Source organism: Sus scrofa, chromosome 1, assembly GCF_054392235.1.
Source record: "Sus scrofa isolate SSC_HxYL_T2T_F1_AM1 chromosome 1, Sscrofa_HxYL_maternal_Yorkshire_Landrace_v2.0, whole genome shotgun sequence".
Taxonomy (NCBI): Eukaryota; Metazoa; Chordata; class Mammalia; order Artiodactyla; family Suidae; genus Sus; species Sus scrofa.
The window spans coordinates 62,404,478-62,421,331 of NC_139383.1; positions in this window are offsets into that span (position 1 = coordinate 62,404,478).

The following is a 16,854-nucleotide window of genomic DNA, read 5'->3' on the forward strand; positions in this document are numbered from 1 at the left end:
CATCGCAGACATGGCTTGGATCTGGTATTGCTGTGGCTGTGGCATAGGCATGTAGCTGCAGCTCTGATTCAACCCCTAGCCCAGGAATTTCCATGGTGTGGAACTTCACAGGTGTGGACCTTAAAAGCAAAAATAAAATAAAATAAATAAATTGAATGAGTGAGTTATGGAACTATCAACATTATCTAATTTTAAAACATTTCTAGAACCCCCAAAATGAACATACTATCCGTTAGAAGTCACATCCTATCTTTTCCCAATAGCCAAAGGCATACATTGATTTATTTTCTGTTTCCATGTAGTTGCCTATTATAGATATTTTATATAAATAAAATCTTATGTTTTTGTGTGTATGTGGCATTTTTTACTTATTTTAGAGGTTCATCCATGTTGTAGTATTCATCAGTACTTTTATTTTTGGAATACTCCATTTTAATAATATATACTGACTGTCCACTCATCATTCAATAAACATTGCGTTATTTCTAATCTTTGACTATTACAAATTATACTACTCTAAACATTTATGTATGGGTTTTTATATATACATTTGTTTTAATTTCTCTTAAATAAATATGGAGGATTGGAATTTCTGGGTCATACGGTAATTCTCTTTTTAACATTTTGAGAAACTGCCAAACTATTTTCAAATTGACTGTATGATTTTTACATTTCCAAAGAGGAGAAAGGAGAAGAAATATGATACTTATCATCTTTTATAATTATGCACATAATTATCTCTTCCTGTGTTCTTTCATATTCATGTAGATTAGAGTTACTGTTTGGGGTCACTTCCTTTCAGCCTGAAAAACTTCCTTTAGTATTTCTTGTAAGTCTGCTCACAAAAAATTCTTTGGCTTTGTTTCTTCAGCAATGTCTTTATTTACTCTTCTTTTTGAAGGATAATTTTGCTGCATAGAGGCTACTTGGATAACACTTTCTTCCCCTTTGAGCACTTTGAATAAGTCACCCAGCCCCTTCTGGGCTCCATTTTATCTGATGAGAAATAACTTTTAATCTTATCGTAGCTCCTCTTTTTTTTTTTTTTTTTTTTTCTCCTTGCTTCTTCCAGGGTAATCTCTTTTTCTTTGGCTTTCAATAACTTAATTGTGATGTGTCTGTATATGGATACTTTTTACTCTGCTAGGAGTTTTTGGAACTTCTCAGATGATTCATATCTTGGGTGGGAGGTTTGGGAAGGTTTTCAACCATTATTCCTTTAAATATTGTTTTCTTCCCCATTCTCTCTCTCCTCTCTTTCTGATATTACCATTAAGTATACATTAATGCATTAATGGTGTCCCATGTATCTCTTAGGCTCTTTTCAATTCTCTTCAGTCTCTCTTTTTCAGATTTTATAAACTTCATTGAATTATATTCAAGATCATTGAATATTCCCTCTGTCAACTTACATCTCCTGTTGAGTCATGGGATGAAATTTTCATTAAAAATATTGTAATTTTTAAATCCAGAATTTCATTTGGTTATTACCAATTTCTATATTTATCGATATTTTCTACTTGATGAGAATTTATTTAAAAATGGTTTCCTATGATCATGTAGAATAACTGCTTTGAAATTTTTGTCTTGTAAGTTGAACATCTGAACTCCTCAAAGGCATTTTCTACTGCCTGCTTCCCCAGGATATGGCTTAAACTTTGTTCCTTTGCATGTCCCATAATATTTTGTTGAAAACTGAATAGTTTGTATAATATATTGTAAAAACTCTGGATTCTTATTCCTCATCCCTCAAGGCCTGTTGTTATTGCTTTTTGTTCATTTGTATGTTTGCTCAGTGAATTTACCACTCTGATTCTGTGAAATTCATGTCTCCCATGATGAACAGCTTCTGTAAGCCCATGCTCTATTTTCCTAGTTTTTATTTTTAAGCTTAATGTCCTAGTACTCACCCCTATGTCAGTGTATATTAATGATCAACCATAGATCTTTCAGAGGGTGTGCTCGTTCACCCTTTTTTGTTGCAATGGTATGACTTGGAGGTGGTTTCAAATATCTTGAAGTCTACAAGTCTGTTCCACATTCATCCAGGTATTTGGCTGTACTCTTTTCATGAGCTCCTAAAATAGTGCATTAATTTAAGAGACACAATATTCAACATGAGGATTACAAATTGATTTTGTTATGGCTACCTTGCCACACAACTTAGAAATATTCCCATAGGCATTAAACATTGCTAACTCACTTTGTACACAAAAAATGTAGAGAATGAAGAAAACTATTCTCTCACCCAATTTTATAAAGTAAATTTGCTATAAAATTATATAAATTTTCGAATTGACATTCTGTGTAAAATAAATCACCTTTAGTAATTCATTCATAGAAATGCACACATGATCCCCCATGAGATTCTCTCATGCTACCCTTTTATAATTTTACCCATTTTCCTCACACTTCAATCCCACTAATCATCTAGGTAAAGTCCTAGAACCACTAATCATTCTTCATTTCTAATTCTTTGTCACTTGAAGACAGTTTTATAAACAGAATAATATAGTATGTGATTTTTCTGATTGTCTTTTTTTTCTTTCAAAATAACTGTTTGAAGATTCTTCTAGGTTCTTACGTGTATCAATACTTTAATCCTTTTTATTGCTGATGAGTATTGCATGGTATGAAGGCCCCACCATTAGTTTACCTCATGAAGACCTTTTGGGTTGTTTCATATTTAGGCTGTTTTAAATAAAACCACTATAGACATTTATCTATAGAGTATTATATCAATACAACTTTTCATTTTTCTCAGATAAATGCCCAAGAGTACAGTTGACAATTTTTATGGTGATTGCATGTTTAGTTTTTAGAAACTTCCACACTATTTTCCAAAGTGGCAACACCATTACCAGCATTTGGTGTTGTCACTTTTTCGTTTTTTTAAGCCATTCAGATGAAAATACAGTGATATAACAATATGGTTTAATTTTTTATTTTTCTAATGTTTAAATACATTGGACATCATTTCATGGGTTTTTTGGCATCTGTGTATCCTCTTTGGTGAAATGTTTGTTCATGTCTTTATTTTCTAATTTGGTAGGTTTTTTTTCTTTTTTGTTTTGATGGTTGTGTTTTGAGAGTCCTTCACATATTCTAGATACACATCTATTTTCATATTGTGTTTTAAAAATATTTTCTACTAAAAAGTAGTTATCTATTCATCCCTTTAATTGGATCCATCACAGACCAATTTTTTTTAATTTTGATAAAGTATAACATCATTTTAATTGTATAGATTTTACTTTTTCTGTCAAATCTAAATATGCTTTGCCTAGTCCTATGTCCCAAAGATTTTCTACTGTCTCTTTCTAAAAATTTTATAGTTTTACATTTTACCTTTATGTTTGTGATCCACTTTGAGTTAATTTTTGTATATTTTATGTAAAAGATTATATAGAATTTGTCTTAACTCTTATTTTAAAATGTGGTGAATTTGTCATTGAAACCATCTGGGATTGGTAATTTCTTTGGGGGGTTTTAAAATTATGAATTCACTTTCATTGATCTTTTCAATCTATGTCCAGATAATTCATATGAATGCTTGCTAGTCTGAAAACTGAGTTAAAAACAGCTATGTTTGAAAACATTATATTGGAATTTGTTTTTACTTATTTTATGTTTAATAGATTGTTCTCTATTTTTTATTTTGTGAACTGTGGTAGTTTTTGTTTTTGAGGAATTGGGTCACTTGATCTAATTTTTCAAATTAATATATGTATAGTTATTTATAGTATCATCTTGTTGTCATTCTAGGTCTGCCAGGTCTATAGAGATATCCCCTATTTCATTTCTAATAATAGTAATTGTGTCATCTCTTTTGTTTTCTTTGTCAGTATTATTAGGATTTTGCCACTTTTATTGATCTTTTCAAACTGTGTCCAGAAAAAAAAATGGTGAAAATCAAAATAAAATAACTTTCATATATGACTGTAAATATAGATGTGTATTTATATATGTATACTTGCATATATAATATTTTAAAATGTATTTTCTATAATTGTAGTTGAGGACTAAAAAGTAATTTTGATGTTCAAATATAGATATGTCTATCATCCAGCAAATTTCTTTGACATATGATTTGATAAATCTGATCTATCTAGATTGAAATTTCATTTTCATGTCAATATGATAAAAACAAAACGTCTTCATCTCAAACATTTTTTTCTTGGTGAGGCTATCCCTGATCACTCTATTTAAATTTGCAGCATTTTCACATCCATAAAATTGTAGCCTTTCACACCCTATCTCCCTGCTTTTTTCCATTGGATATAACACTATTTACCTAATATTTTACTTATTTGTTTTTGTTTATTTCTTCTCCTAACTAGTGCATAACCTCCATGAAATAAGGTTATGCAAATTCAGATAATAAACACTTAACAGTAATATTTGACAGTATTATTTACAAACAGATAATTCATATGAATGCTTGCTAGTCTGAAAACTGGGTTAATAACATCTATATTTGATAGCATTATATTAGAATTTGTTTTTACCCATTTCGTGTTTTTCTATAATTAAAATCGAGGGGCCCCTTATTTAGTACAGTTAATGTGATTAAGGTCTGGTTTAAGCAAAATGTGATATCTTATAGTTTTAAAGACACAACTCAAAAGGAGCTAAAATAATTTCTATACTACCCTTTTACTTGCTTACCTTATTTCTTATCTCCTGAGCAGCTGTTCACTACCATGATGACACTTAGACTTACATTCACAAATTTCTAATTCCAAGCTACATCTACTTTATTAACATTAGACTCATATTTTCAATGGCCTTATAAATAAAAACTTCAAATTCATATGCAGTTTCTTCAAAACTGTCATAATTTCCCTAACAATTATACCATTATATTTCATCTTATTGAGATATGATTCAATTGAGTATTTCATAAATATGGTAGTCATTTTGGATCACTCTATTTACCTTATTATCAATGTAAACTTGCTGCCAAATGGATAATAATTTTGTTCTCAAATATCTCTCTTTGCTCCATTCCCATTGGATGAGGTTTCTGTTGCTTGTTAGGTCTATTCTGGATTGTAGTTCAGTACCAGTTCATGTAATAAATTTATACTTGAGACATCACCTTTTAGATTATGCTCCATGGATGTCCTCTTCTCTTATTCTGCCCAGTTTCACTAAACAACCACAAATATAGAGACATGCTCAAAGAAGCAAATTTCTGATTTGGTGGTATATCACCCTTAATAAATCTTATATAAAGTGTCATCTTGGCTTTAGTTACCTGTGTTAGGGATACCTATATTGTCTGAGTTTATCCTTTTGAACTCTATTCAGGAATTTCTTTTTACTATATTCTAATAGCATTTTAGTCATGACATTGAAATAGTTTGAGTGAACAAAAGACTATAGAATAATGTCAGTTTTCTAGGCATGATACTTGAGTGCTATGTATGTGGTAATAAAAAACGATGAGTAGTTCAATATGCCCTACAGTGTTTGATATTTATCTATCAGGTATTTCAATATGCTTCTGGTTCCCAAAGGATTGTCTATGATAATTAGACTTTGGTGAAGCACATATTCCTAAATGACTATTCTGATTCTACTGTGGGATAAAGGGTAGAGCTAGAAACTCTGCTCTGATAAAAACATAATATTAAATATGATATTAATGGCCTAAAGTTGTATACTTCCCTTGAGGCTCCTACTTTTAATAACCTCCAGTATCACAGATAAAACTGAGGCAGTAATCGTTACTGAAATGGATTTTCTAGCAGAATTAGACATCACCTCCAAGAATCAATAATCATTTGAAGCTAACAGGGTGATTAAATGACCTCCTTTTTATTTTACCTCGTGTTGAGTTGCTTTTTAATCTTGATTTAGAGTCACACTGCTAGGAACAAAGATAAACTGAGGCCTTAGAACATTAGGGCAGCAACATGAGACCTTTTCTTTATAAAGTTTAAAGGCTCCTTTCCTTCAATCAAGGCATTTCTAGCCAACCAATGCATTCTAAAGGAAAAAATGAACACTCTAGGTAAAGACTGTATAAATACCTCTCCACCTAAGGTTGCTTCTTCTTTTTAGAGATCTGCACCTTTTGCTTTGCTATGGCAGGTGCTATGTATTTTTATATTTAATAATTTACCATGCCAGAGATTCTGGGGGATATCTTTGCTTTGACTGATAATGTCGTCACTATTTTCACCTGTGTAGTTTATCCTTCCCATCTATTTACAGTCCAAAATAGAACTGCTTCATGTAGGCAAGGAGATAATTCTGCCAGCCAACTATTTTCTACCACATGTGTCGATTACCAAGTTTTGATATAATGTGCATTGCCAAATATTATATAAGCAGCTATACTGATCAAAGGATTTTTTATGTATATTCAATACACATGACAATGTGAACATGAAAATTGTTATTATGTTCGCATGTAAGAAATAAGTAAAGTTTGAAAAATATAAAGTAATAAAATTAAATAAAATTCAAAGCAAAGATCATTTGATCTCTATCCAAAGGAGAGTAGATAGATAGATAGTCAGATAGACAGATATAGTAGGTACATATGCGTACATCCCCACATGTGCATGAGGGGGAAAAAGGAGACAAGAAGAGAGATAAAGGTAAAGATAAAATACTTTATTATATCTTTAGGCAGGATATTATAATACATTATTATTAAAAATACTCTTTTTATTCTGATTTTAAACATAGTGAGTTTTACTTTTGACTATTGCTATCTTAAGCCTTGTTTACATCAATGATTGAACATACTTTATTTCTTTAATAGTTTCATGTTTGAAATAATATGTATAAATTAGTAAGATGATAACATAGCAAGTTAGATACTAACAATTACACATTTTCCCTGTAAAAATTTTCAAAATATGAACTATAATTTATAATTAATTAATAAACCTTATTTCCAAAGAGTTTTCAAAGAATTATTTAATAAGAAGGAGATTATTTCAAATATTAAACCTGGATACCATAAGCTTTAAATTACTACTGCTAAGGTATCATTTAGTGAAAATACTAGTGTCTCTAAAAAGTTTTAGACAGACTCATCAGGAAAAAAAGAGGGCCTAAATTAATAAAATAAATGAAAGAGGTGAAGTTACAATGGAAATACAATACCATAGAAATACAGAGGATGATAAGCCATTAGTACGAACAATTATATGAACAAGTTAAGCAACCTTGAACAAAATGGATAAATTCCTAGAAACAGTCAATCTTCCAACTCTAAATAAGGAAGAAATAGAATATATAATCAGACCAATTACTAGTAATGATACTGAATTAGTAATAGATAAATAAATATTTCCAAAAATAAAGTATAAGAACATATGGCTTCACATATGATTTTTACCAAACAACAGAGAAGACATGATACCTTTCCTTTTCAAATTATTCAAAAAATTTAAAGAGGAAGGAATAGTACCAAACTCATTAGGGGAGGGCAACACTGCTCTTATACCAAAACTAGACAAAGACATTACAAAAAAAAAAAAAAAGAAAGAAAGAAAATTATATGACAATTTTATATAGATCCCTTGTAAACAAAGATACAAAATTCCTCAATCAAATATTAGCAAACCAAATTCAACAATACATTAAAAGGCTCATACATTATAATTTAATGGGATTAATATAGGAATGCAAGCATCACAATTCAATCAACATGATAAAACACATTAACAAAATGAAGGATAAAAATGGTATGATTATCTCAATGGATGCCAAAAAAAATTTCTAATAAAATTCAACATCTATTTATGATTAAAAAAGAAACTCTCACCAAAGAGAGTATAGTCAAAATACTCCTCAGCAGAATAAAAGTCATATATGACAAATCCACAGCTAACATCATACTTAATGGTAAAAATCTTAAAGAATTTCCTTTAAGATCAGGAATAAGACAGGGATGCCATTCTTGCCACTTTTATTCAACATGATGTGGGAAGTCCTAGCCACAACAATCAGACAAGAAAAAGAAAAAAAATAGGAATACAAACTGGAAAGGAAAATTAGAATTAGAATGGTCAAACTGTCACTGATGCAGACTACATGATTGTTTACATGAAAAAATCCTATAGATGACAGCAAAAAATCTACCAGAACTTTTTTTTTCCTTTTTAGGGCCTCATCTGCAGCATATGGAGGTTACCAGTTAACAGTTCAATCGGAGCAACATTAGATCTGAGCCCTGTCTGTGACCTACACCACAGCTCATGGCAACATCAGATCCTTACCCACTGAGCAAGGCCAGGGATTGAACCCACAACCTTGTCGTTCCTAGTTGGATTCATTTCTGCTGTGCCACAATGGGAACTCCAAAAAACTATTAGAACTCTTTAATGAATGTAATGAAGTTACAGGATACAAAATTAACATATAGGTTTATTTTGTTTTAATTTCTATATGCTAACAAGGAACTATAAGAAAGAAAAATTATGAAAACAAACCTGTTTACAATTATATCAAAATAATAAAATGTGAAGGGCAAAATCTAACTAAGGTGATAAATGATCTGAAGCTGGAAAACTATATTGGTGAAATTCTTTTAAGAAAATATAAATAAAGACATACTATGCTCATGAACTGGATGAAGGAATATTGGTAAAATATCCATACTATGGTAAGCAATCTACATATTCAATACAACCCTTATAAAAGATACCCTTAGTGTTTTTCGCAGAAGCAAAACAAATAATCCTTAAATTTGTGTGGAACCAGAAACATCCCAAATAGATAAGCAATTTTTAGAAAGAACAAACCCAAATGCTTCTTGATTTCAATTTCTACTCCAAAATTAGTATAATCAAAACATTATGGTACTGGCCCAAAAACAGACATATAGACCAATGGAACAGAATAGAGAGCTCACTGAAATCATTCCTTGGATATGCATATCAGCTATCAGGGCCAGCATCCTGAGGTTTCATAGCCTGCAGGACTCACCAGGTCTCACCCATGGAGGTGACTGCATTTACATATGAATGTGACATTCTTTATCCTTAACTCCAGACTGGGCTTAAATACCACCGAAAGAGGAAAAGAGGGAATATCAGGATATGATAAAGGTGAGGGGGAGGTGCATGCAGCATACACACATTTTATAAAAGTTTGTTGCTGATCTCAACAAGTTTGTTGCTGATCTCAACTGGTAGTAATCTTGTGAAAGTTACTACCAGTCACAAGAAGCAGATATCACCATGAAGGATTTCAGTGTTTTTCTGGATATAAGGAGATGCAAGAATTGGGCACATAAAATCTTCTAAAATTATATGACTGTCCAAAGGCCTGTTCTTCCAGTTTTCCTAGAGCATAGTGCCTTACTCCTGGTCTACATCCTAAGCTCCACTCAGGGGGTGGTGTGGGTTGGTATCTGTAGTGACTCATGTTTTACTCCATGTAGAAGCTAATGGCAAGTGCCAAACTTGTTTCCAGATATAATAGATGTAAATGACACAAAGTTCATAGATGATAAGAAAATGAAGAATAATAACTAGGAAGTGATGAGTTTTTTAGCATTTCTTGACTTCATTTTTAACATATTTTATTTAATTTTTTTGTTATATAATTTAATTTTTAATAATAACTATCAAGCTCTGGGCTCACAAAAATTACTGAAAAAACAACAATAGGCTCCTATAAGGTGATATGACCTGTCTCAAGCATACCACTCATTTATGTGTACGTTAAAAAAATGAACCAAGGACATTTGAGTATTATTTTGATTTTTTTCATAATATTTGGGAATTATTGCAAAACCTTTTTTACTTGGAATAATGATACTTTAGGTAGTATTAAAAAAAGAGGCATTGTCTTTAGAGATACACACTGAAATTTTATATATGTTTATAGGCATTGGTGATTATACATCATGTATATGTAAGGACTTACACACTATTCTGACTAATTTTACTTACCCAAAAATGTTTCCATAATAAGTGAAAAATACATTAATTTTCCAAATTCCATGGATACAAAAAAAGCACAAAATGAAGTCCACATCCTCAAGAGTCTTATTATACTGGCATAGTTTTTAAACTTGTAAATAATTATTATACTTTTGATAAAAAGTTTAAAATGTGCTATGATTATAAAGAGTGGGGAGAAACTAAATCCATCCAGGGAACCAAGAAGCCTTCATGCATAGGAGGGTCTTACTAAATGCATATATATTTAGTAGATGATAAATGGAGATAAGAACATTTCACATAATAATCCTTATATGCAGAAAATGGAGTTTTGAAAATCCTTGATATATTGGAGAAGAGCAAAAGAACAATTTGAGCTTATTATTTCTTCTGATTTTATCTTTTATTGAAAAGAAATGTTCTTTATATAATGATTTAGTATAATTTTCATTTTATTTTATTTATATCAGTCAATTTTGAATTTTGGCCTAAATTGTGAAAATTATCAAGTAATTTTATTTGAAACATAGGGTTATGTTAAAAGTGTGTGGGATAAATCAGCTGTCATTGCACAAAAAGGTAGCTAACTGAAATGGCTTTCTGTGCACTAAATTATTCAATGCCCCAGTTGAGATGTAAGTTATGTGTTTCAATAATAGAAAGGAATGTATAGATCCCATTATTGGGTTACTGACTGAGGGACATTTTAGCCTTGCTGTACAAAGGATCCTCAATCATGTAGCAAGAACATTTCATAATCTGAGCATTAAGTTTAACAAAAGGATGAGACCTAAAAAATCCATATGAGACATAGTCTAAAACATTATTGGAACTATCTATAGATACTAATCAAAATGTAGGACTCTAGGTATTTTTTTGTACAAATGAAAATATGATTAGGTATAATTTGAAAATGTTCCCCTGCTAATTGTAATAAACTTTTCCATCTTACACTCTGAATTCATTAAGGACCATTTATCCAATGTAAATAAAAGAAGCCCATCCTAAAGTAGTAATGTAATTTGGGGAAGCTATAGGTAATTAAACATGTTCCAAGTTTGACATTTTTTAAATAAAACCTTATGATGTTAAGAGAGTAGAATAAATGAGACAAAGATAATTAAAGAGATAAAAAGAAAGTTAGAAATAAATATTATATAGTAAATAGGAAATAAAAACATTGGTGTATAGGAAAAGGAAAAACAAAAATGAGAAAGAACAACATTGGGAACAGAGGAGGAAGAAGAGTCATACCCATAGAAGTAGTCATCCTCCTTCCACTATATTTATCTTCTTTATCATTCTCTTGTCATTTGCTCTAAAAGTTAGTTTTTATCTCAATTTTATATGTAATACTTTATTTTAAATTTTTTATTATTTTTTTTTTCTTTTTAAGCCTTCACCCACGGCATATTAAAGTTCCTGGGCTAGAGGTCAAATCAGAGCTGCAGCTGTGGCTTAAGCCACAGCTACAACAATACCAGATCCAAGCCTTGTCTATGATCTACACCACAGGTTGTAGCAACTCTGGATCCATAACTCATTGAGCAAGTACAGCACTCCACTTGCATCCTCACAGAAACAGTGTGGGGTCCTTAACCTGCTGAGCCACAGTAGGAATCCCCTAATACTTAAAAAAAAAAAAAAAATTCTATGAATTCCCACTCTGGGGAAGTGGGTTAATAATCTGTTTCATCTCTATGGTGTTGCTGGTTTGATCCCCAGCCCAGCACAATGGGTTAAGGATCAAGCATTGCTGCAGCTATATGGTATAGATCACAAATTTGACTTGGGTTTGATCCCTGGCCTGGGAACTTACATATACTGTAGGTGTGGTTGAAAGGGAAAAAAAAAAATCATTCTGGGAGATTTATAATGAAAACCAGCTTTCTTATGCATCCCAGTTTTCCCAGCTTTTGTTTCTGGCGTACCAAAGCAATGAGTTTATACTATTTTACTTAAAAGTAAAATGTTTATTCTTCTACTTCTTGATTTCCCATTCTATTCACTCCCTTCATGTATTGGTAACCATATTATTAGGTTTTTATATAATCTTACTTTAAGATCTTTTAAGTTTCCTGAGATGAAATAGGAAAAGCTATTTTTCTTTCAACCTCCCTTCTACTAATATTTCTTTCTTTTATCTTTCACAGATTTTTTATTTATTTTTGGCCTTGTCCACCATGTGTGGAAGTTTCTGGGCCAGGGATTAAAGCTGTGCCACAGCAGTGACAACATCAGATCCTTAACCCACTGTGCCACAAGCGAACTCCTTCAAATTATTAATATAGATCAATAGGTATCACTTTTTCAATTATTAATGACTATGAGAATATTACTCAAGCTGAGACATGTAGCATACTGTGATTATATTGTCTCTTCTTTGTTCGCTTACCTGGATTTCTTCATATGTATAAATAACTTGTCCTCCAACTGATTGGAAGTATAAATCTGCATTCATCTTTCAGCAAACCCTCCAACATTCTGCTCCTGTCAGGGCTTACTTTTCTCCAAGCTTGGTTATAATCCTAGAGTCTCCCTTTGTTATTATCCTGAGGATTCTTTCCATCCTTCCTCTTTGTTGGATAACAGTTTCCTTCCTTTACTTTCTCCTTCTTCATGACCACATTATCCTCCTTCATCTTGAGAAAGATTCTATAGGAAATAAAGTTTCAAAATGTGTGTATCTGAAAGTATCTTTAGTATACTTTCTACCTGAATCTTAATTTATCTGAACATAAAATTTTAGGTAAAAAAAAAAAGTTATTTTTCCAAAAATCTTCAAGATATTTCTCAATTGTTTTCTACTTTCTAATCCTGATAATGTTAAAAGTCCAATGCCACTATAAATCTTGAATTTTATGCATGACCTTTTAGTGTTCTTTTGAAAAGTTCCTGAGAGTGTTTTTTAAAAAATAATCCCTAGAGTTCTAAAATTTCCTAGTGCTGTGTTTTCGTGGGGGCTTTTTATTTATTTATTTATTTTTTGCCACACCCATGGCATGCAGAAGTTCCCAGGCCAGGGATTGAATCTGCCCACAGCAGCAACCCGAGCCACAGCGATCACAACACCCAATTCTTACCCTGTTGTGCCACAAGGAACTCCCAGGGGCTTTTTAAAATGCCTTTTACCCATGTAATCAGTAAGCACTTTCTATCTGAATATTTAAATCTTACTATCTTAATAATATTTATTCAATAATTTTCTTTATAAGGAAAGATGTTCTTTATCTTTCACTATTAATAGAAAGGATGACTGCTTCACTGTTTGGTTTGATCCTCAAGTAATCTTTTCTCTTTTCATGGCTGCTTTTGTGATTTTTTTTCTTTCCATGATATTTTTAGGTATTATCTTCAAAATTTTATATTTAATTTTAATGCCAATAGATAGATAGATAGAACTTTATGTTGATCTCCATTTCTATGGAGGGAAAGAGAGAGAGAGGAAACATGCTTCAACATGCAATAGTTTGTTTTTTCCTCTCCATCTCTGTTGGTCTTCAAGGAATTATGCCTAGTAATTCCACTATAATGGGGTTGCAAGGACAGTGAATGCAAAGACACATATCCAATCTGTCATTTTTAAACAAATGTCTTTCTCATATTTAATAATTTCTAGTCACTTTTGGATCCACAATTTTTCTTTCTTTCTCTTAATGGCTTATTCTTTTTTTTTTTTTTTTGTCTTTTTGCCTTTTCTAGGGCCACTCTCATGGCATATGGAGTTTCCCAGGCTAGGGGTCTAATTGGAGCTGTAGTGACGGCCTATGCCAGGGCCACAGCAACTTGGTATCTGAGCCATGTCTGTGAACTACACCACACTCACGGCAACTCTGGATCCTTAATCTACTAAGCAAGACCAGGGATCGAACCCACAACCTCATGGTTCCTAGTCAGATTTGTTAACCACTGAGCCACAACAGGAACTCCCCATTTATTTCTTTTATTTGTTTATTAACACACTAACAATATGCAAAATATTTTGTGGTACTCTTTCTACTTAAAACCATTGGAATACTCCCTCATTCTGCTTTGTTTCTCTTTTCCATATTATAAAGAAGTGTAATTTAAATTTGTTTGCAACAAGTTTTCTAAATTTTTTTGTTCTATTAAAGTATAATTGATTTACAGTATTGTTCCAGTCTCTGCTGTACAGAAAAGTGACTCGATGTATCCATACATTCTTTTTTATGTGCTTTTCCATCATGGTCTACCTGTGGAGAATGAATATAGTTCCCTGTGCCGTACCATAGGACTTTGTTGTTCATCCATTCTAAATATAATTGTTTGCATCTACTAACCCCCAAACTCCCAGTCCATCTGTCTTCCTCTGGTTTACCTTAGCAACCACAAGTATGTTCTCTATGCCTATGAGTCTGTTTCTGTTTTGTAGATAGATTCACTTGTGCAACAATTTAGATTCTGTATATAAGTAATATAATATGGTATTAGCTATGTTTAGCCTCTTTTCATGTGTCTATTGTCCATCTGTTTATTGCCTTTGGAAAAATGCCTGTTTAAGTCTTCTGCCCATATTTTGACTGGATCTTTTTTTGTTGTTGTTGAGTTGTGTGAGATGTGTGTCTATTTTAGAAATTAAGCCCTTTTCAGTTGCATCATTTGCAAATATTTTCTCCCATTTTGTAGTTGTCTTTTAATTTTGTTTATGGCTTACTTTGCTGTGCAGAAGCTTATGAGTTTAGTCTCATTTGCTTATTTCTGTTTTTATATCTATTGTAATGAGATTCTGACCTAAGAAAACATTGGTATGGTATATGTCAGAGAATGATTTGCCTAAAATCTCTCCTAGTTTTATGTCTTATATTTTAGTCTTTAAGCCATTTTGAGTGTATGGTGTGAGAGTGGTTTTAACTTCATTGATTTACTTGCTGTTGTCTGACTTTCCCAGCACCACTTGCTGAAGAGACTGTCTTTTTCCCACTCTATATTCTTGTCTCCTTTGTCAACGATTAATTAACCATAGATTTGTGGCTTTATTTCTGGGCTCTGTAATCTGTTCCATTGACTCATATGTCTGTATTTGTGCCAATACCATACCATTTTGATTACTGTAGCTTTGAGGTATTGCCTGAAAGGTAGGATGGCTATGCTTTGTATTTTTTCATTAGGTTTGCTTTGGCAATTCTGTTTTTTTGTTGTTGTTGTTGTTGCATATAAATTTTAGGATTATTTGTTCCAGTTCTCTGAAAAATATCATGAGTAATTTCATAGGGATCCTATTAAATCTGTAGATTGTGTGGATAGTATAACCATTTTAACAATATTAATTATTCTAATACAAGAGTGTGGGATATATTTCTGGTTCTTTGATTCATCTTCAATTTGTTTTATTAACGTTTTATACTTCTTAGCATATGTCTCACCTCCTTGCTTAGATTTATTCCTAAGAATTTATATTTTGGGTTCTATTTTAAAAGATTTTTTAAAAAATTCCCTTTCTGATATTTCATTGTTAATGTAAAGAAATGCAACTGTTTTCTTTTTGTTAATCTTGTTATTCTACTACTTTGTTGAATTCATTTATTGGTTGTAACATTTTTTGTCTTTAGGGTTTTCTATATATAGTATCATTTCATCTTCATGTAATGACAATTTTACCTCCTCCCTTCCAATTAAAGAGATGAGAGAGGCTTTTTGTCTTGTTCCAGATTTTCTCAGGATGGCTTTCAGCTTTTCACTGTTGAATATCATATTGGCTGTGGGTTTGTCATAAATAGCATCTATTATGTTGAGATATGTTCCCTCTATACCCATTTTGGTAAGAATTTTTATCATGAGTAGATGTTAATTTTTGTCAAATACTTTTTCTGCATCTGTTAAAATAATCATGTGATTTTTATCTTTTGTTTAAGTGGTATATCACATTGATTGACTTGTGTATGTTGACCTATCCTTGTAAACTTGGGATGAACCCCACTTTGTTGCTTTCTTGCTATGTATAATTCCTTTCACTTCTCATCTTTTATTTTGTTGAATATTTATTTTTACTGTGATATATGTTATACATATAAAAATTTGAGAATATGTACAATTTAAATTAAATGGTTAAATTAGTACCCTCCAGTCATAACTGGAATGCTTGCAAATACTTTAGAAACCTACTAGTCTGCCTCCCAAAATATCACTTCTCTCTCTTCCCCAGAAGCTACACTATCCTAAATTGTGTACTTATTTATTTAAAACAAAATGTTTAGTTCAATCTGTTTTTTGTATGAATAAAATAATGATAGATGTGTTCTTTTGTAATTTGATCCACTCAGTATATATTAAAGATATACTCATGCTGTTGCATTTAGTTAAATTTTATTATTTTTTGTTTGTTTCTGGAAGTAGTCTCTTGTATACACATACTAGCATTTAGTAATTTATTATTAGATTGATAGGTATTTGTATTTCCAGATTTTTACTATTATGTAAAATGTAACATTTTAAAATATTTTGTGTGTGTATCTGGCTGTATATAATTTAAAATTTTGATAGAGTATAAACAATTAGCTAAATAAAAATATGTGAATATTCTTGTATTTAGAGAAATAACTTAATGACAAAGTAGTTGACCAATTTTCATTCTCATCGGCTGCATAAGATTAACCTTTTCCAGATAATTTGATATTAATTGGCATTGACCCAATGCTCAGTCATTAAAATTCATTACTGTAGTGGAGTTGGGAGGGAAGGAAAGAGTTCTACCCTTTATCTGTTGTTCCCCATGCCTCATATTGGGCTTTGCAGAACCTCCCTAGTGAAAGCATCTTGCATACACTAACTTGCCAGGCTTTCTTATTTCACTTCTATTTTCACATGAACAAATATTTAAACTATTTTTCTTAGCTATTTATTTAGCATTTAATTCTTGAGTCTAGACAGCCTTTCAGAATATCATCTGCCATACTGCACAAATTAGAAGTTCACCATTTTG